Below are 20,604 nucleotides of genomic sequence, written 5' to 3'. Positions count from 1 at the left end.
TGAGGCTTTTTTCCATATAGTTACTTCAAAGTAGTGTTCAGAACACAAAAGCAGTTGACATGCTGATAAAAGTTAAATGGCTGTCAAAAGATGCAGAGAGAAAATTGCCCAAAGATCTCGAACCGTTAAGCAAATTGCTTGCCCATGGAACGTACAAGCAAATCGCCAATGCTGCATGGCAGAACAAGAGCCTCAAGAAAGAGCTGAGCTTGTGTTCAAGGATCTAGAGAAAGAATGCTCCTAGCTTTGTTCCAACAAAGATCCAAGCTGCCTAAGAAAACTGAGTAAGGATGACATGTTATCCTTCAGCATGGAAAAACTGTCAGTGAAGATTCAGGAGAGGGCCCCACTCTTTCATTCCCTCCTCTCAGCAGCCGCAGTTAACCACAAGAGTAAGGCAAAAAATCCATCTCCTCAAGCTGAATTTGGGGCCATTGGAATGGCAGCTTCCGTATGCCTTCGCCACAGATTGCAATACATGATTGCAGTTCAGCTATTGATAACGGACTTATTGTATCATTCAAATTGGTTAGTAATTAAATAAAAGAAATCTGTGCTATCTTTATATTGTTGATACATATTAATTAAGCTTATCTATTTTTCATAGCGACTATCCAATCTCCTAGTTGTTGTGTTGAATTTTGAGCTCAGTTTCTTATTATGACCCAATCATGCTATGTTGCCCTATTCGATCTGTCATGGCTTGAATGCTTGCTTTCAGCGGTTCCTTGTCCGTCACGCAATGCTGTCATCCCATTTTAGGGGGTAGAGGTAGGACAATTTCTATCCTAATATGTAAGGCTCCGTAAGGCTTGGAACCACTGGGAGCACACAATCATGTTGAGTAGGAAGAGATTAAATTAAGAAATGAAAAGAATGAATAGTTTACCATTGCCCCTGTTGTTATCTTTTACTCGACCATCGCTACCTACATGCCCTGCGAAAAACTATAACGCTAAACTCATACATAGGTCTTTTTGCGCTGTGCAATTATTTTTGGTTTACATGTAATACAGTGGGCTACCCTCAGGGAAATGGGTGGTGACCGCTTAATGGGGCTAGAGGTTGGTGTACCTTGAATATTTAATTTTTCACTATCCGGTTATAAACTTCTTGGTGAACATGGAGTCAATTCCCGGGGGAGGTACTTTGGAAATTTCTAGGTGGGGATGTGCCGCTGGGACCTTGGAACCCTTAGCCTATACCAGAGCCAGTTCAGCTGAATTTTGCTACCCTATACTAGAGTAAACTCCCCAAATCCCCCCATCTATCGACACTATTGAGGCTGATTTACGTAAATTTAAACTCGCCGATTTGATTTTTTTATATTTTTGAGTGGCAATTCCTGGTTTCTTTAGTCTAGATAAAATCTTCAACCAACTATTCAGTTTTGGGAAAAATGATACCCTATTCTAGACCCAAACGCTCTGATTTATATACCCTATCCTAGAGTAAACTGCTTGAAAACCATACCCTTCACAGCGGCACATACCTATGTAGCCCATATATGGCAGTGCCCCCCCCCCTCGGGAGTCAATTGAAGACAATCAAGATAGATGTGTGTTTGAATTATCACTCGTCATGCACCTTCAATTTCAGACTCTTATCTGCCGTCGCCCTTTCCAAAACAAAGTTTTTAAATCTTCGGTGGCCGCTTAATAGTGGTAAAGACAATAATGAAACCCTTATTGGAATGACCAAATGGTGGCCGCGGAGGTAACCGGTCAATAGGTGTTTTATTTACAATATTTTACTGACAATAATTTTGGACTGTATTGACAACAGTCGTCTATTTTCTGTTACAAACATACCAATGCCTTGCCACTAAGCAAACAAAATACGCCAAATAAAATGGCATGGCCAGGGCTATTTACTCACGTAATTATGTACTAATTAAATTTAGTCTGTTTTTCTTATGAATTAGACACATTGTGATTTCCTATTTTTATTTCAGCTAGTTCTTGCTTCATTGATCTATAATTTGTTTATGGCGATTTTTTTAAAATTCTAGTGAATACAGGCACTAGCTTTATCAGCTGTTGTCTGAAACATCAGAACGTACAACAAACGTGATTTGGACTGAGGCCACATACACTATAGAATACAATTATATAAATATACGCATATTATATATAAGAACAAACAGATGAACAATGATTAAATTTTTTCACCTATCCTGAGAGTGCTCTATACAAATTAGATCAAAATGGGCAGCATATGCCATGACGGCATTGTGTGATGAACAAATAAAGACTGTAAGATTGTGCTGCGCCGACACGCTTATCAGCAATGATCAGCAATCGATCAAACGTAATATTTTGGTGCAGTGCAAAGCAAGCAACTATCTACAAATGACTCAGCCATTTTTGACTTAGATGCAGTGATGTTCATATGCACAGAAAGACTGTCACAGATTCATGATATTCGACCAATAATAGGTTGACAGTAGGCGATGTACATCGGATGTTAGCCTTGTGTAAACAAAAGCAAACTTCTGCTTTATGTGCAACGAATGGTGAGAGATCGACTAGAAACACGTCAAATCGACTTTGGACCTGCCTTTTACAACAAATAAGGTTAGAACATTTCGAAATTATCAGCTCTGTGTCTATTTCAACTTATTATAGGTCAAGTCATGTGGCGCATGCTAAAATATACGTCTAACCCGTAAATTGAAATTTGACAATGGATGGTCAAATAGTTGCATTTTTGATGTACTTTGAAAAGCTCTCGCGTCGCTCACAATCATTTGCCCAAAGAAATTTTTACAGGAATCTGTAACCAGAAGCTTAATCCATTTGAAGGTTTCACACATGTTGAAAATTAATTATATTCATGAAGTACTTTTAAGTGAATGAAATACATGTCTTCGAAATTTAACTATTTTGCACCCAAAAAGACAACGCAACATTCCCTAAAATCAACCCAGTACACATTTAAACATTGCACAAAAATACATTTGAGATCAGTAGCACGCTTGTCACGCGCTAATGGAAAAATCACGGATTTGCTTGAATCTTTTAAGAATTTCTCGGCGCACAATGATCAGATCTGCTTGAGACTTTCCAAAAGTGTTACACATGTGTTGAAGATGGTTTTGGACTAAATAGAAGTAGAATAAAGGATTTTTGAAAAAATATAATCGGAGCCGAATTGTTAAGTTAGCGACAAAAACATGGCGTCACGCGTAACGTGCGTGGACTTCACTGTTGACTGTTTTCTTGTTTTTGCCAACTTAAGTTTCATTTATAACCGTAAGACTTCACAGATGATGGAAAAGATTCCTTTTTAAGCAAAATGGCAAACAAAAGCCTGAAAATTGGTGCTAAATCTTCCTTAAAATCAACAAAAGTGTTCACCATATGATGCATCACGCTTCAAGCTTGGGAGACACAGGTAATTTTCAATTCATTGTGCGAGCTATAATTCCTGAGTTACAGAACAATTTAACCTCAAAATGTAATGCTCATAAGTTGCTTTTCACTTTCCTTCCACCTTTTTGTGTTTATATCGAAACGTCGCCGAGATTTGAATTTTTTCTGCGTTCTAAACAGTTGGCAAGCGGTGTGATCTGGCGCGCGATAATTCTGATCATTAAATTTCCCAGTCGCATTGTTTACGACGAGTGCGCTGGAGCGTGTCAATGTTGACATAATCAAAATGCTCAAATGACAAGCTAAATTTTGGTACCAAAATCGATCGAATCTGTTAAAAGCCGACGAAAATATTGGCTATGAAGTTTGTTCGAAACATAAGGTCGACAATTTTGATCCTGAGGAAGGTAAGCGATCGAATTTCGAGCAAAGACAAGCGCAACGCTCTGGCCATTTTGGCGGCTTCCATTCCTTCCAAATCATCCTACAGTCTACAGAATCGATGAGCATTGTTCTAGATTTCCTTATTAGGAAGTAAAATATTTCATCAGGTAAGGAAATGAGTGGGAAACTCCCTGAGCACATGCCGCTTGTTTCAAGCACGTAGTCAAGTACTGTGTTGTTCGCAAGCACAAGGCCGTAAAATTGAATGCAGCGATTATGGATTCTGGAGTTTCTAGGATTCAGATGTGGCGAGAACAAAAGAAGAAGGAAAGACAAGAGAAAAGAAGAGCACATTATGAGAAAAACCGAGAGGAAATTATTCAAAAGGTCGTGAAAGCCAGAAAGAAAAGTCGAGAAGCCAAAAGCGGACAACTACAGTATGTTCCAATCAAAGACATGACAAAGAAACGTCGGCACGAACAAAACCAGTAGAAGTTAGCTTCAGAAAATAAAGGAAAACTTGAGTGAGAGAGAAAGATGGCTAGAGAACGAAGTACGCGATACTGTCAAAAAAAGAAAGACCAAAATACACAGGTTCAAGCGGCGGAAGCCGCACGGATCGAAGTTACTGGTACGCCGTTCCCAAACAGGATGGCCAAGAAACGTGCCATTGGACGAGCTAAGAAGGGTCTCCCAGATACCCCGGAGAAGAAAGCAGAAATAATGGCAGCTATATCAAAAAGTCCGCGGACGAGGAAAGTGCTCGAGAAACACGGATTAATAAAAACGCCAGAAGAGGAGAAAGAAGTGATTGCACTAAAAGCGCTTGCTGGTGATCTCACCCAAGGCCTTAAAGCCGTCAAAAATGACAAGTCAAACAAAGGAAGAGCTGCACTTGGAGCGGCAAAATCACTTTCTTTTGGTGAAAATGTTAAAAAGAGTAGAAGCCAGAAGACACTTTCGAAGCTCATAGCCTTAGATAGAAGAAGCATCAAGTCGGGAATTGAGAAACGCGAAATGATCTTGAAAGGTGAAGAGCCAAGCTGGCTTGAAACCAAACGAAAAACCAGGCGGGATGCAGTCACTGAAGAAACCAAAGAGGTTGTTTATGATTATTGGAAAATGGTGGCAAGTAGACCGACAGGAAACAAGAAAGACTTGATAAGAAAATGAGTTGGAGTGAAAACGTGGGTTGAACATCCGAAACACGTGCTTGAAAAAACCCAAACGGAAGCCTACGTTGAGTTTGCGTCAATGCACCCAGAGATAAAGATATCTCAGCGAAAATTTGAAAACCTGAAGCTTTATTTTGTTAGGGGAGCAAGGGAACGAGATAGACAGACCTGCATGTGTCGCCAGCACGTTGAACTTCAAATTGTCTTCAAAGACTGCATGAAGTTTAGGAAGAGAGTGATCGATGAAAGCAGAGAAGCTAATTAAGCAGTTACAGAAGTGTATACCTCAGTTGGAAATATTATTGAACAAACACTTTGCCCCAAACCTGAAGACCAAGACTATCATAAATTGAAATGCTTGAAAAGGGAGTGCAGAGACTGTGGAGTTCACAACTTGGTTTTGCTGCCAGAGGAGAAAGGTGTTGGCAATCACAAAGTGAAATGGAAGCGGTACGACTATGTGTCAACTGGAAAACTTACCACTGAAGGAAAAGACATGAAAAAAATAGCCCTTGTTGAGAAGTGCACAGGACCAAAGGAACTGTTCGATTATTTCATTCAGCTTTTAGGACAGTTTCCTTACCATTCCTTTCTTGCTAAATGGCAAAGGGAACAGCTAGATTCTCTTCTTGAAAACCTTCCTCTTGATCAAGCCGTGTGCATCCATGACTATTCTGAGGGTTATGCCTGTCGGTTTCAAGATGAAATCCAGTCCCAATACTTTGATGTAAACAAAGTAAGTCTTCATGTAACAATTCTTTACAGGCATTCAAATGCTGAGGTGGATGGTGTTCAGAGCACAGAAGAGGAACCAGCAATTTGTAAGGAGCATTTGTTTGTAATCTCTGATGACGTCACCCAGGATCATGACTCTGTCCTTCACATCCAGAAGTTAATTTCAAAGCATTTAGAAGAATCCAACTGCACCATTAAGAAAATGCATGAATTCACAGATGGATGTGCAGGACAGTACAAGAGCTGGCACTGTTATGGTGACCTATCTTGTTCCCTGGCAACTCTTGGATACACAGTCCAGCGAAACTACTTTGCCACCTCCCATGCAAAGGGAGAACAAGATGCAGCTGGCTCCCATCTCAAACAGAAGGCGACCTAAGCAGTTCTCTCCAGGAAAGTCACACTATCAAACGCAAAAGATCTTTGTAACTTTCTGAAAGAGAACTTCTCTTAACCAGCTGTTTCCTCATTTCCTGCTCGGCAGAAGTCAGTGCAGTTAAAGCGGCGTGTCTTCTATTTGCCTTCTAGTGGAGAACTGAGTGTTGCACATAACAGGGAAGGTGGAAGATTCTGCACTGTCAAAGGCATTCGACAACTACACTCTGTAAGGACTTGCAGTGAACAGCTAAAAGTCTTCACGAGGGAAAGATCTTGTTACTACCATGGTTGCATTGTTGAGAATTTTGACAGCTGTGAAAATAAGGAATGGGTGGGCAACTGGAAGGAGATTGTTCTGTCAAGAGAGCCCTCAGGTGTCATGACCAGAACAACTGAAGATGCAAGCACCATTGAACATTCAGTTCAAGTTGCTGACCTGGCAATGAAAGACAGTATTGTGGCTGTGGCAGCTGAAGAGGACAGCCACTATGATTACTACCTCCTTAAAGTTACTAGCAGTGGAGTCATTTCCCTTCAAGAAAACTTTGAGGATCCTTATAGTGGAAGCATTTATTCCAAAGGACAGGCTGTTCTTCTCGGAAAGTTCTTTTTAAGGGAGAACATTATTGATTGCACATACAAACTAGATGATAAGGTGGCAGGAGTATTCCCAGGAACTGTGCGGTACATTTGTGGACCACTTGTGTCAAAGCGAAGGAGGGGAAGGCCAATTTATCAAGTTCCATTGGATGAACATGAACAAATTCTGGCATCCCTTTAACTGTTTTTGTCTTTAGTAGCTTGTAATTAACATTTTTTGCCAAAGTGTTCCTTAAATACGGTATTTATGCATTTTTTACAAAAAAGGGCGTGGCCGCATTGCATCATGGGTAATAGAAAATTAGCTTAAAATGCATCTTAATTGACTGAAATGACATAATTTCAAGATAGGAACCAATTTCCTTCACTTTCTGACTTATTTCTAACAAGAAATGATTCTTAAATAAATTTTTCAATTTTACCCCAATGTTACACCTTTGTACATCAGAACTGTGCTACTGATCTTGAGTGTTTTAAAGACGGAAGAATGATGTGGTTTTGCATGTGAGGCTATCAAACTTGCTTGATGAAATGGTGCGTCAAATGACGATTTTAACGGAATTTGGTAATTTGCATATTTCTTTGAAATAAAAGGATATTTTGCCAAAAAAACTATCCAGTAGTTTTTGTAATGCCCTAGCCTATCTACCATAAGAATATGAGCGAAATTGAATTTTCGAACCTTGCCACGAAATTAAGAATTTGTCTGATTTTTACAGACAGGCACTCTTAAGTTGTGTGTCAAGTCAAAGCTTCAACATCTCCCCCGTGGCAAACCCTGGGCATTTGATGCCTTGTCCTGTCCAGGGGGAGGGAATTTGATCATCTTAGTCTTCCTGGGGGTGGGACATTAAGAACCACATTATATTATTGTCTGATAATAGTCAATTTTCCACATCATGCAACATGAATTGTTTATGCTATGGCGTGATGCTTAGGTACAGATTGCATAAGCAATAGGTCACCGCAGTATTGTTGTAATAAAATCCTATGGAATGTAAAAGCCATTGATGTAAGAGCTTTAATTCAGCACAGATTAGACACCGAACATGTAACATTGCAAAAGAGATTGGAAAAGAAATAACCCCATCTATGGAACAGTCCTTTGATTGTGAACCAGCGCTGGGAGATATTCCCGATATATAACCATGACTGAAGTTTCTGAACAAATAGCATTGCATGTTATTTGTAGTCATCTATCAATGTTATAACTGTTCATTCCAGGATGAACAAGTTCTTAGCTCAACGAAACATGTTAAAATAAATGAATGGATTGATTGATTGGATAATGAAAATATGTGATTGTCTTAATATTAGTTGTTGATTATTGAGTGCATAAATAATGAACCATGGGAAAATAAAAAGTTTTAAACAAGGATTGGTTTTACAACAATATAAGCTGAAAGATTTTTATTGTTAATTTATTTTTCAATGAAGCAAAGATCTCTCATTCCACTGTTTTCTGAGAGGGTAAGAGATTTGTTGACCACTATGTTGGTAAATCAAAATGAGTAACAAAGAAGTTATCCTTGTTTTAAACACTACCTCAAATAAATTTCTGCTTCAGTGGATATAAACTATCACTGAGAGTTATGAACATGGAAAATTATTCAAAGTAAACTTTTTGATGCCCAGAATTCTGGAAATTGCATTTCCAAGCTTCTAGATTTCCTAAGGACACCTGCCCAGAATTTTATTGACACCCCTGTGTTGGTGGTGTGCAAGTATTTTCTTTATACAATACTCACATCTATTCAGTTTGTCCAGGCTAAAGTATGTCACTATCCAAGTATTCCATCACTCAACAAGTTACCAATTGTTTGACAAGCCATTCATAAAAATGCTTATGGACCTGCTTGTCTGGCAAGCTCATACCCTTGAATTTGTTTGGTACAAGAACCTGGATCAGGCTTTGGATTGAGGTATTTGCAATTGTGACCCTCTGCTATCCAGTCTTGCTCCTCCAGTCCTTTGCTATCCAGTATTGTGACATCCAGTTCTGCACTATCCAGTCCTGTGCCATCCATTCTGCTCTATCCAGTCCTGTCCAGTCCTGTCCAGCCTGATCAACACTTGTCAAAAAATTACTTGCCTGCTGATGCAGTTCAGCATGACTCTCAGTATCCTGCTATTAAAGTGACCAAAGCCAAACAGGCAAAAACAGTTGACAAATCGATTTCCATTCACCATGGAAGTATATCATGGATGCCTCGAACTTGCCATAGTAACACAGCCACAACAAGGCCTGCTCATCAAGTGACCAAAGCCAAACAGGCAAAAACAGTTGACAAATTGAAATCTATTATGGACGTTCATTATGGTCTCCATCTCCAACTTGCCATTGATAGTAACAAAGCCACTACAAGGCCTGTTCTTCATCAGACTATACCTAGGATGCCAGCAACTGCTCACCACTGCTATTTGTCAACTCCAGCAAGTCAATTGGCAAGATCAGTAAATTCAATTTCATAACAGAGCTCTAGATGACCTCAGAATCTCACGCAACATCTCTGCCTAGAGAACCCTAGCTTGGTTATGGTGAAATCCATCTTCAAGTTAGTTCATTTTTGAAAAGAATGGAAGGGCAGCTGGAGGGCAGCTACTGGAACATATGCAGTCATCAGAGAGTATGAAAAAAATGGAAGGACAACTGGAGTATTTGACTGGTGCTGCAGAGCTCATGCAGTCATCATTCCTACCTGAAACAGAACCTGTGCTACTTCCAAGATCATCCAACCAGGATCAATCAGGTTACTCAACAACTGCTGAAGTTACCACAAGAAAAGTAAAGGCTTTGTGACCAGTTTCAGGGAATATTATTAAAATATTTTTTAAACAAAGTTTGTGTACAAATGCATTTACTATTTTCTCTATTTTGTTAGATTTTCTATGCAATTTAGAGATTTCATTGTCTCTCATATCAATATAGTGAAAACAAGTAATTTTCAGTTTTGTTAACATTCAGGTCAGAAGTTGTCACTGCAAAATAGATATGGCATTAGAGCCATATTCTGTGCCATCAAGATAATGAATACATTGTCATTCACCCACATATATGTAGGGAATCAAGGACAAAAAAATGTCTTAAATTCCTGATTAGTGTTTTACAGTTTAAAAGCTGGCAATCATGTTTTAACCACTGTTATGGTTGTTCTTAAAATATCATTGTTATAAAACATGCACTGACTTAGATGATATTATTCCTTACCATTGTGCATGGGGAGGAGAACACATGGCCAAAGAGATGCAAGAAAGCAACAAATTAGCAAGTGGCATGAAAAACAGATTGGTCACCCTTGAACTGTTGACTGTTGAACCAGTAGTCAATCCAGAAATCAATGCAAATATTCCCAGTGTGAGTACAAAAGCTAGATTACTGAAGCTTAATGGAAGTTTGATGAAAAACTGCACCAATGGCAAGAGTTCTGGGACTCATTCAAAAGTGCCATTCACAAAAATGAGACTCTGGAAGACGTGGATAAATTCTCTTACTTATAAGCACTGCTTATAGGACCAGCCAGATTGGCGGTCATTGGTTTCCCATTAACATCTGCAAACTATGGAGCGGCTACTGACCTGCTAAAGAAGAGACATAGCAAGAAAACGGCAACCCAGTGAGCTCATCTCAAAGCCTGTTGAACATGCAGTGGGTGTTCAATAAAAGAGGTGCCCAGTGACTCTGTAGTCTGTACATGTATGACAAAATACAGAGTCTTACAGACCCTTGACATGGACAAGAGCATGTATTCGGCTATCATGGCTCCATTGGTCTTGGAAAAGCTACCCCATACATTGCGGTTGATAATCATGAGAGAAGAAGAACATCAGCTGTGGAACTTGAAAAACTTGCTTCAAGCCCTTGGAGATGAGAATGAGCTTAGAGAAGAATACAACGAGAGCACACATCATAGTAATGCAAGGGACTTCTGGAATCTGCGGAGTGACCTACCACTCACAACTATGTAAGTGGCATTGGGAAAAGAAACAAACTGTGCCTTCTGTTTAGAAAGTCGTCCACATGAGGACTGCCGCAAGATCCAGGACATCAAAGTAATGTAAGAGATTATTACTTAATTTTGGACTCTGTTTTAATTGTTTAAGGAAGGGACATTAGGGGAAAGATTGTAATAATCATAAGTAGTTTGTAACACCGCAAGGGAAAGCACTATTTGGTGCTTTGTATCATCTTCCAAGTGAACATAGAAACATTGAAAACCCACAATTTCCGCTAATATAGAACCAGTAGGAATTGGAAATACCATGCATGTTGGGAAAGATTCCAATAGCATGAGGTCTAATCTAATTCAGCTTTTACCAATTTTCAGACTGTGTGTGTGAGGAAGAAATACATTACAACACCCCTGCTCCACTGAAAATACTGCTTGACAGACAGCCAACAAAATAGACACTATGCTATAAGCATTTAATAGTAGCATAATATAAAAATTTGAATTGCATAAAAACGTTTTGTCAGTAATGTAATGGATTTTAGTAGTTGCATTACTTTTGGAAATAGTGCAAGTAGACGTACCATTGTTTGTTAGTTGTGTGAATCACAATTAAAGTGTCAAAAATAAATAAATAAATAAATAATATGATTTCATTAAGGATTATGTTAAAGGGCTGCATTGTGACCTATGCAAGTGCAACATTTGGTATCATTCTCTTCTGACTCACAAGTATACACCAAACTAAATTTGGGTTGGAATTTTGTCTGCAGTTTGGCAAACTTGGCCCAAGTTTTGACGCATTTTCTGCCTCTAGTGTAGTACTTTTTGTTGGTTTCATTTCACAGGTAGAAAATTAATACTAACAAAGCTATGGACCCTGAAGAGGCAACAGAGAACTGCAGTCAGGGTTTGTACTCTCTCAAGTTTTTAAAATTCCATGACTTTATATGACCTTTTCCATGAACTTTCCAAATTTTCCATGACCTAAGCTAAGCAGTTATTCTCACTGTACTGTAGTATCAAAACAATCATTTATTCAATGTACTTTCCAGCATTATAATGCCTCATCCTGCATAAATATGTTAATTTATTTATTCCATTATTTATTTATTTAAAATGTGTGCTTGTGTCTAGTCCTACTGAATTTAAAGTCTGTTACTGACTCATCTGTTTTTGTTTTTGTTTTAAATTTTTTTTTCCTTTTTGTTCTCAGAAACCATATTGCTTTTCCATGACTTTCCATGATCCTCACTTAAATTCCATGACTTTTGAGGCATACTCTGTGGTGGAATGATCACTCCTCAGATCCATCATCTCATTTGTTTAAGAAAATCACATCATCTGTTCATTTAATAGTAATTTCTCAACAAAATGGACCAGAATGCTAATTGCAGCTGTCCTTGCAAGCCTGCATGAGTCACATGTGGCACCGATTGCTCATGCAGATCAACAGTAAAACCATGTTGAAATCAGGTGAGATTACCATGATTTGTGCACTTTATTTTTAAATAGTGATAGAAGCTAAACTGAATGATAAGACAATTTCACTCAGTTGCTTCAGGTGATCACACTCCGATACTACAGCTATTAGATCAAACTAAATAAATCACCAGAAGAAACTATTACACACCCAGACCATTTTTATAGCAGTAACATATCCTATATAAACTTCTTTATTCCCCTGTAGTTTACACTTTTATGTCTTTTCAGGAATTCCTCCAAACACTTAATTACGGGGGATGGTTTGGATGACGACAGTGAAACCAATGAAAGCAATGTTTCACCCACCCCTGGCACTTCAACAGACAAAAAAGTTGCTTGAAGTTAAGATGCAGCACCACCAGATTCGGGTAACACAGGCTTGCCATGATACAAGTGAGGGGCAAATCAAATCATGCCCCATGCCAGGAGATAGAGAACAAATTTTGCTCCCAGCAAAGGTGAGTGACAACTCACACCAGATTTTCTTAGCCGTGCTTAGATCCTGATGTTCTTCAGAACTGGCTTCAATTAGCCATCAAAAATAGGGGAATCAAAAATGACCACAACAACAAAAGTACTCTCACCTTTGGACGGGTAGGGTATCACCCGTATGTGTTAGATTGCTATGGTTATCTAGGAAAGGAAAACAGAAAGGTGCATCCTTCCTGTGTGGTGACAGTGATACATCGCCTGTATCCATCCCAAACTAGTGTTTACGAGGGTTTCAGGGATGACTGAGCCACTGTAAAATTCAAGTTATTAATACTCCAAGTTATGTACCACATACATTTTCTCTTAAAACTAGATCATCCCATCCATTGAAATTTATTCCGCTCCAGACCTCCAGTGACAGTTTCTGGCCAAGAAGTATCATTGACTCGAACTTTGATTACTTGTTGATAGACTCTTCAAAAAACTTAAATTCACTATCACTGACCACTTCTATTTGTTGCAATTTTATTCCATTTGATTTTAGCATTCCCTATTTTTGTATTTAAATTTTCTTAGGAATAGGAATGTAAAGCATCGGTCACAGAGCCAATAATTATACATATCAACTTAGTTATTTGTCTTCCCCTTTTGTCTCTCTTTTTTTCTGCTGTTGCTGTTTTCTTTGTGCAATCCATTTATTGCGTCATCTTCTCCTTGTTTTATCTGCCAATTAATATTCGTGCATGGCAGATGAGTCTATAGCCAATCCTAAATGTAAGTAAACTCTCAACCAATGTTTTTTTATAGCTAGCAGCAAGGTAAATAGGAGTAAAAAAGTAGGAGTTATAGCCCCAGTTAATTGTACATGTTAATTTCGTTATTAGTTTCGTATGTTTGTTTGTCTCCTGTGCAACAGAACACAATAAATAAATAAGTAAATAAATTAATAAGGGAAAAAAGTAAGCAATGTAAGAATTTAATTACAAGTAGAATACTGTACATTTATTAGTGAAAGTAAAATATAGAGTAGGCAATAAATATAAGGTATGAAATTGTAAGCGACTAGTATTGCAAGGAATGTAAATAGTACACTTCAAATCAAGTATTGCAATGTTTGTGGTGTAAATAATGTAATTTGTTTAAGTAATTATGTAAGTGTGTGTTGAATGAATAATAATAATAAAAATTGTACTCATGTCATTGGGTGACTTTGCAAGAATCCAAATGTAAGTGAAAATGTTATGCAGCTTTCTTCCCATCCTCAAAGTAAGCATACCCCCACTTGATAAACAAGATATTTTCTCCCCAAATATCAAAGAATTAAATGAAGACTCTGAACCAGTTGCTTTGTTCAGCAATATAATTTAATTTAGTTTTCCACATTTTATTTGATGGTCAAATTTTGAAAACCATTTAGTCCATTCAATAAACTGAGTCGTTGTACTTGGTGGCCGGTGTGCCAACGACCCATCATGGTCATCTTAAACCAACTGAATTGAGTCATTGTACTCTAACCCTTAGTGGTCACAAACCAAGTACAAGGAGGCGATGTAATCAGTGGCCACCATTTGCACAAATGAAAAGTGAAATTGGCTTTGCAATAAAAACAACACAGTTAGCATAAACAGCTCACTATTTAACTCTCTTTGTAGTACACAAGATCATGATCAAGCTTTGACACATGGTTGCCTAAGAAATGTGCATGCTAAAAAGATATCAAGATCACACAATATTACTTACAATAAGGGATATTATGTTCAGACTCTTAGCACTGAAAAATTAAACCCATATAAGAACAGAAAATTGCAGGAGAAAGTGAGACAGGGAACCATCTCAAATTCCTGTCAGGAAAATTCTAAAAGCGTTGAAAAAATTTGTTGAGAAGAGGATACAATCTTTTGTAAGAGAGTCTCTTCCAGACTGCTCATTTATCAACAACTTGTGTAAGAATTACAAACCCTGGCACTTGTGGTACACCACTCCTAATTTTTATGGTAAATATACTTTTTTCATGAAGATACAGAAATGCAAAACAAAACAGACACATTAACAGACATCTTGAATTCTATATCCTGTATTTATAATTAAAGAATATCAAACTGTCTTGAATATCAAACTTGGCCTTCAGACCTTTTACAGCAGAGACCAGGGCACAAACACCTGGATCTGAAAGATTATGGCCCCACCCTTCCTTCCAGAGGACCAGATTCCATCCGCTTTGAGAAAGCTGAAATGCAAACCCCTACAGGAGTTCACTGAATAAGTTGACAAGACATGGATCACTAGCACCAATTAACTCCCTGCATCCTGGAGCGTTTACCTTCAAGCGGTACGATCAAACCATGACCTAGAAGGTTGGCAAAACGGCCTCAACAGACGCACCCAGGGGAAGAGTCTGCTGCCCCTGTACATGCTGATCACACTGCTGCATGAGGAGAGCAAACTACAGTGTAATATCTCTGCAGATCAAATTGGTTTCTGAAAGAAAGCTCTGCCGTATCCACTAAAAGACACACCGACAACTACAGTCCAAAATCTTCAGCTTGTGAAACCATTACAAAAACCGAGAGCAGTCCATTAAACAACTACTGCAAGCGTGTTCACGTTTGAATGGTCCTTGCGATGAGTGACGTGCAATACGCAAGCCTCTGGCCTTTGGGTTCGGTCAGATAAACCAAAATGACCAGGGGTTTCAATAGAAGCCAGCAACCCATGAATTTCACTGACTACTTCCCAATTCATTGCTGCCTACTTTCGAGACTCAAATTTCATTTGAGTCTCTTGAGTTTCTTTAGTCACACAATTTTTCACCTGTTAAATATGAAATATGGAATAAAAAGAAAACACTTTTTTGCTGTGTCCATTTTTTCCTTTTGCTGTATTAGTATATTTCTGAAAGGTCACGGTTATCTTAACAATTTCAACGTGCAATGGTTTACAGTGTAGTTTGTGAAGTCAGCCATTTTGATTAAACAGAGGACAGGGACTGCTGTCAATTCTTGCCTTGATCACATTCGCTCTTCCATGACTTTTAGAGGCTACTTCAGTTCCAGTCCATGTGCTCCGACAATGGAACCCAGCCATAAACATACTGGAGGCGGCAGTATTTTAGCATATTTTAATAAAATGATCAAGACCGGAAACCGAAACAAATCTGTAAACTAAATTATTACCATTGTTTATCCATTCATTATCCAGTCATCAAATTCGCCCCAAAAAATCAAAGTTAAGATTATTCACTGGACATTGACTGGAATTTTCTAACACAGGAAAATTGCAGTTTCAGTTGCTTAATAATTCAAATGTTTTTTGAAAAGATTTCCCTTTGGTTTTCGTAGTTAATATCCATAAACACTTTCATAAATAAAGAGTCTCCAATGAAATTTGACTGAGCCAAGGCTCGTATAAACTAACTTCATGCTGTCAGCGTATTGTGAAATGACTTATCTTGTTGGCATGTTGTCGCTGCTAGCAAAGTGTTGCGGCACATGCACATTTTACCACATGATGATTGCATTGCCCAGGTATCCAAGGCTTTTTTCGATGGCACAGGGACACCACAGATGTGCATTAACCTGTTTGGTGCGCTTAGTTACAAAGTTATTACCTTATAATTTTCAGTTTTTAGTAGCTTCTAAAAGTCATTGAAACTTGTGGATATCAGTAATGGTTATGCTTGTGACCATAGACTGATAGTAAGACAACAACAAAGCAAGTCATAAACTTTCATTCTATCTTTAAACATTGTTTTCCTATTTCATTTCATGTAATACTTCTGGACTTCAGCTATGCATCTGCAAATGCTTCACAATTGCTGTACACTGTATGTGATGAAAAATTCCCAAGATTCAGTATATTTCTATGGTTGATGTTATCCTTTAATTAAACTTGAACTTCAACTGAAAAACTAAACACAGTCACTAATGCTATTGTTACTTATTTAGTACTGAATTTGATGGTAGAATGCGGGAAATGGCATTTCTGGGCTTCTAGATTCCAAAATTTTCTGGGTGACCATGCCCCCAGACACCCCTAGAGGGAGGGGCCTCATGGCCCCTGAAGTATTACAGCCGTCTACTTTAATAGGGCCTGCCGCCTACTTCAGAACTTATTGAAACCCCTAAAAACGACTCCTTTAGGAGCCACAAATGATCAACGGTGCCTCAGTCTGTGTTTTGTAGTTTATTTGTTTAAACACGGGGGAAATACCAGCTGGGTTACTCTTCTGCTCACACAACTGGAAGGTCTCTTACGCTTTCACATGCCCTCGAGTCGCTGTTTTTTAATCACCTCAGAAACAACTTGTTGCTATACAGCTTTGGAATGATGCATAGATAAATCTGCATAAGAGCTACATTTAACCAGTCCTTGGGTCAAAATCCTCATCGGAAATTCTTCCTAAAAATTTTGACTCGACTCGTGTATCTGACTCAAGATATTAAACGCGAAATCCATCTCGAAAAATAGGATGCTTGTCTTCGATTTGTTTGCCGGATGTTCACTCTCCGACAAAATGGCGTCCAAAAAACACAAATATATTACACACCGCTTGTAGCTATTTAAATATAAATGTACAGAAGAACAGAACTCAAATAAACAGAAGCGGAAAGTGTCCGCTGAGAGACAGAAAGCAACAGCTGATTTTGAAAGAAGATTTCACGAACCAAGTGCGGGCAAGAACTTCTGTAGCACATACGAGAAAAGTAATCCAGCAGTGAAAGACTTACCTGACGCAGCTGCAAAGGGGGAAAACCTCCAGTGGAAATAGTAAGTTGTTCCTTCCAACCAGCGCAAGAAACCCAATGTACGTGCAACCACTCTGCTTGATATGAGCCTTGCATGGGCCACATTCTGGCAAACAAAGACCACAATGCAATGCGCCCTCAAAATTAAACGCCGTGGCGAGTTTGTGAAGCTGACGTTTTGAGCGTGATTTTCTCACGAGTTGTTGAGCTTAGTGGACAATAAAAACGTTTAGCTTTTTTACCATACCCATATAGGAAAGTAAAGGAAACCCATGAGCTGATTTTCATCGTGGTTATCATGGCTAGCGGTATTGTTCGTAGGCGCGTACGCACGACGACGACGACGGCGGAGTCGCGCAAGATGACTGCCATACTCCAGCTAATAAGTTGACAGAGACATATATTTCACGGTCTCGCTCGACGGAGTAAGCGAAAGAGGGTCTACTCGTAGTCTATTTTATTTTTATACCTGACCCAAACCAGACCTTTTCAGTCGCTAAGCTTTATAGATGGTCGTTTTGGTGCAACCTCGTGTAGCAGTAAACGCTACTTACGAGCTTAATTCATCAGTTTTTTAGTTTTGGGGTTATCGTACACATACTGAGATGTACTGACTGTACTGAGATGGCGCAACTGTCGAAATATAGCACTAAGGATTTGTTTGAGAAAAACGGTTATTTTCTTAGTCGCAAAAAATGTGAACGGCTATGAATAAAAATAAAGTTTAAACCTACCTCGCTTCAGGTGTGCGTTTCCTTGTTTATCGTGAGTTTTCTAGGTGGATTTATAGCCATTAAGGTGATTTTTAGATCCACTGATTTTCCATTCAGAAAAAAATTCATCGGCTTCAACTCTCGCTAGATGACCAGTTGATGGCTCCCTCCGGACGGTGTTCCGCAATGTTATTTACATTAGTGAGCATGGAAATTGACTAAAACTAATTAATACCTCTTCGAACGATGCCTTTAAGATGATGCTTTTTCGATCCAAAACCTTGTCCAACGCTTTGCGTTAACACCACCACAGCGTTTTCACCTCCCCATACTAAAATGCTCGGAAACGCTGATGTCCGGCTATGAGAAAAAGTTACAATAATCAGCGGCGAATGCATGAACATACAAATAAATGACTACAAAGGCTTGTAGTCTGTCTACAGATGTTATTGTTGTTATTTTTGTTGTTGTTGTTTTTTCTGCCACTTCTCTCGTGGTCATACCCCCACCCCTCCCCCGCGGTTAACCAGTTAATTTTGCGCGCGATCTCGACGAACTGAAAACAAATTTGAGAGCAAAACTATGTGGACAGACGAGAAGGCTTCCGTTTCCGCTGTCCGCACTAATACGAAGGACTCCGTTTCAGAGGTCTGGATAGCGTTTTTGAATGTTTGCGTTTTCCATGGAAACGATGAAAGTTTCCGATCGTTTTATTAAAGACGGAAAGCGAAAACGCGTTAAATAGTGTGCAATTTCGATCAACTGAACTGCCTGAGTGTTTCCTTCGAGTCGATGTAAATTCGTTGCGGGATCCCTGGTTTATATTAATTAACCCATGAAAAAGGTAAAAGGAAGGTCTGTTCCAGTGGAATAAATTTAATTGCACAAAGTCGTATAGTATGTTGATTGAGTTTGGAGGCTGTTGACTTTTGCATAGAGTATATTTTTAAAAATGTATTCCTATCATTTCTCAGATATTATCGAGGGAGCACTCCCCTTAGTTGGCTCACTCTTTGGCGTTCCTTTCTATTACCCCCCCCCCCGCCCCCCCGCCCCAAAAAAAAACACACTCAAAAAGTACAAGCAGGCTCCGAGAAAACTGCTTGAAAATCCGAAGTATCGCGTGACCCGTAACATTTTAGCGTGACAATATAGGATTGACAAGCCTTACTTTCAAACCGCGATTGTTTATTGCAGAGGCCGGAAATTGAGCTAACAGTTAAACGTGGAACATCGAAGTGTCTTAAGAATTTGACCGGACCATCTTTGTTAACTCTTGATGGAAGAATACCGTAACGGGTTCAGCCCTGTGCTCGCTAGGATTAAATTTGCTACAACTTGATCTGAGTGAAATTGCAACATAAATACGAAGAGCTATAAAACTTGGAAGCAATTCATATTCATAAGGTATGTCAATAGATAGAAACTTTTTTCAAGTCGTTTCGCATTTTTGACCGCGATGTTTAGTAATAAAAGATGTGTGCTGCTGTTTAAACCTCCTAAGTTTAATTTAACTCGTGGAACTCTTGGTGGGTCCGTTAATAATAGCGGCTGTAGTGAAGTCTGGGATAGAACATGACGATCGCTGATTGAACTAAGCAATTGGTGTTGTATGAGTTCACCAGTGTTAGTTAGTACCTTACGACGTTACTGGGTAAGCATTACACTTCCTAGTCTTTATAGTACACATTAAAAACAAAAAAGTTAAGAAATCATGGACAACTCTTCTGTAACTGTACTTCCGGTTTTTCGAAGATTTTGTGGCCGTCTTACCTTTGAAACACCGTTTATAGCCCCGCTAGAAAAACTTGCTGATTGTCGACTGCCGGTATTTTTTTGACTACTGCCAAGCAATTATCCTCGATAACGACAATTCAGAAAGATATTTGTCATACAAGGACTTCATTTCCATAAATTCGGCTCCAGCTCCCATTTAATAACAAGTTATTTTGCCACTTTTTGACATGCATTGATTTACGTTCATGGAATAATTTGTTGTTTTCGAGACGTGGTGATGTAGAAATATTATTTTTTAGATTAATTCTCGTCTCATTCAGTTACGACAATACTAATGACGCTAGTTACGTTTATAAATGAAACCAACTGGGTGAACTACAATGATAAACTTTGGAACTTTGCAGTATGTTGACATTTACATGTAATATTCGATGCAAATGGCAGTTGAACGGGTAGTAATACATCTGTAAAATATGTAACTACTGACGACCTAAGAAGTAGTATCTTAAGTAGCTGAAAGTTTGCAACCTTTTCTTTGGCTTTCTGTGCTTAGTAATAAGCTTTTGGGGTGCGATCTCTTCATTTCAATTATAGAGATGCATTAAGTGCGAAGGGTAAATTTATTTATGTCACGTGCTAGTCATTTGAGCGTCGGGGTTTTTCCCGGAAATAAGGATCAGTTCAGCCATTTGGTTCAGTCAGATTTAGCGTTTTAACATTAGGAAGGCGATATGGAGAAATACATCCGTGTAAATTCCTGTTCAGCGCTGGAATAACTGATGCGACCTTTTGGAAGTTAAAATTAAGGACGGTGCCTACTTTTGTTAGTGCGCACACGTTCTGCGCATCACGCAAGGCATGGTTTAAGCGCCACGCGCGCGCTGGGTTGACATGACGCA

At 38.9% G+C, this 20,604-nt stretch overlaps 1 protein-coding gene and 1 pseudogene across 3 annotated transcripts in view; both read left to right on the top strand.

Moving 5' to 3' along the window:
* The first annotated feature begins 2,785 nt into the window (after nucleotides 1-2,785).
* The window catches only part of LOC145481412 (uncharacterized), a 34,143-nt pseudogene continuing 16,324 nt past the window's right edge, over nucleotides 2,786-20,604 (top strand). The window contains exon 1 of the transcript XR_014048639.1: nucleotides 2,786-7,116. The product of XR_014048639.1 is annotated as an uncharacterized LOC145481412 (transcript). The remainder of the gene's footprint in view (nucleotides 7,117-20,604) is intronic.
* Nucleotides 19,174-20,604, top strand: part of LOC145481427 (uncharacterized) — a 46,793-nt gene continuing 45,362 nt past the window's right edge. For both annotated transcript variants that reach the window (XM_081459913.1, XM_081459912.1), the window contains exon 1: nucleotides 19,174-19,375. The gene's annotated coding sequence lies outside the window, so the exon portion shown is untranslated. The remainder of the gene's footprint in view (nucleotides 19,376-20,604) is intronic.

Source organism: Orbicella franksi, chromosome 3, assembly GCF_964199315.1.
Source record: "Orbicella franksi chromosome 3, jaOrbFran1.1, whole genome shotgun sequence".
In the NCBI taxonomy this organism is placed as follows: Eukaryota; Metazoa; Cnidaria; class Anthozoa; order Scleractinia; family Merulinidae; genus Orbicella; species Orbicella franksi.
The sequence above is the reverse complement of the archived record's forward strand: the minus strand, read 5'-3'. Positions and strand labels throughout refer to the sequence as shown.